The sequence below is a fragment of the Marmota marmota genome, unplaced genomic scaffold, assembly GCF_001458135.2.
Source record: "Marmota marmota marmota unplaced genomic scaffold, marMar, whole genome shotgun sequence".
NCBI lineage: Eukaryota > Metazoa > Chordata > Mammalia > Rodentia > Sciuridae > Marmota > Marmota marmota.
In genome coordinates this window covers 10,985,545-10,987,249 of record NW_025999982.1, presented here as the reverse complement: position 1 = coordinate 10,987,249, position 1,705 = coordinate 10,985,545, and the positions used below count along the sequence as shown (strand labels likewise).

The 1,705-nt window shown below is 51.1% G+C and overlaps 1 protein-coding gene across 1 annotated transcript in view; it reads left to right on the top strand.

Moving 5' to 3' along the window:
• The first annotated feature begins 338 nt into the window (after nt 1–338).
• Dlk2 (delta like non-canonical Notch ligand 2) overlaps nt 339–1,705 on the top strand; it is a 5,832-nt gene continuing 4,465 nt past the window's right edge. Inside the window, exon 1 of the mRNA XM_048805352.1 lies at nt 339–1,264. The gene's annotated coding sequence lies outside the window, so the exon portion shown is untranslated. The remainder of the gene's footprint in view (nt 1,265–1,705) is intronic.

Below are 1,705 nucleotides of genomic sequence, written 5' to 3'. Positions count from 1 at the left end.
TAACTAAAAAAAAAAAAAAAAAAAAAAAAATGGGGCTGGGGATGTAGCTCAGGTAAAGCAATTGCCTAGTATGCCTGAGGCTCTGCACTCAATCTCCAGCACCACAAAGGGAAAAAAGAGTTATACAAGTTCATTTTGGAAAAAGTGAAAATATTGAAAAGAATAAGAAAAAAAAAAAAACCCTTATAATTCTACCATCCAGAGAACACTATTGCCACTATTGAAGCAGGTTCCGCTTTGTTTTTTGTTTCCCCCACTCCACTTAACATTTTCTTAGCTTTTTGACCATCTTTAGACTTCAAAAAGGTGACTTTTAACCATCACATAGTGTTGAAATACCATAATCTATTTTGCCTATAGTAAATTTTGATATTATGGTTTGTAATTTTTTGCTGAACAATATCTTAGAACAAAATAAATGATAGAGCCATGATAGAGTTTATTCAAACTCATAAAGTTCTTCATGTAAGAGGGGATCAAAGTGGACAGTAAACTTGCTAGAGAGCTGGGGAGAGCGTGGATGTTACATCCAGTGAAGACTGTTCAGTAAAAATGAACACAGGTGCTCTGCCCCTGTCCGGGCGTTTATGGAAAGCTGTTCTGTAAGGCTAGAGACTCTCCAATGTTTTGAATTTAAAAATGGCAAAATTTCCATCAGAAGGAATGGGCCTTAGCCTTCCTGACCTCCTGCACTCTTGCCCTGGGCAAACAAGAAACTATGTTTCAGGTCCCCGCCTTGTTCAGGTGTCTAAGCCTTTAGTAGGGACAGGTAAAAAGCCTGGAAGGGCAGTTCTCCCCAACCTCTCCCTAGAAAACTCTTAAAGTGAACTCCTGGTTGGGGCAATATTAATCTGAGGATAAGAACAGTTGTGATGGGGTCCAGAGGCTAGAAGTGTGTGTGTAGGGGTAACACTGACAAAATCGGGGCATTCCCAGTTCAGGGAGACTTCCTAGAGGTGGTTACGGGAAGGAATGGGGTGGAAAGATTGAGACTGATGGGGAAAAGGAGGGGTGGACCGGGCTGATATTTAGATAGGCATGTGTTAATCCTGGAAGGCTGTAGATGATAATGAGGAGAGAAAGGGGGGGGGGGGCGAGGAGGAAAGGAGCTGACGGAAGAAGCCTGAGAGGAAGATTCTACAAGCGGGATGGAAAAGAGGGCAGCGCAGGCTGGCGACAGTAGGAGGGCGGGGAGCAAGTGCGCCCCGATTGTGCACGGGATATATATGAAAGCGTGATGGGCAGCCGACTGGTGAGAGCGGAGGTAGGGTATGGGGTGAGGGGCACGAGTCAGGAAGCGGGGATGGGAGATGGGATAATAGCAGGGACACGCACCATTGGCCGGCAACTCACAGTGTGTGCCCATTTAGACTCCCAAGATTTCCGTATTTCCTTGCTTGAAGGAAGGTTCGGGGAGGTTAGGTGGGCGCGGAGGGCGGGGGCTCGGGGGGCACGGAATGGTGCTGGCGCGCGAGTGAGGTGTGGCCGTGCGTGGCCGGGGGTGGGCGCTGGACGCGGGAGGGCGGGGGGCGGGCCGGCAGCGGCCCGAGCTGGGAGAGGCGGGCTCCGCCGGCACACGCCGCCTCTGGCAGGGGGCCGAACACGCGCGAGGAGCCGCCGCCGCCGCCGCTCGGGGTCGCCTCTAGCCCCAGATTCCCGAGCGCTCGGCTGGCATGGCAGCGGCCTCGGCGCCCGGCCCCGCGGC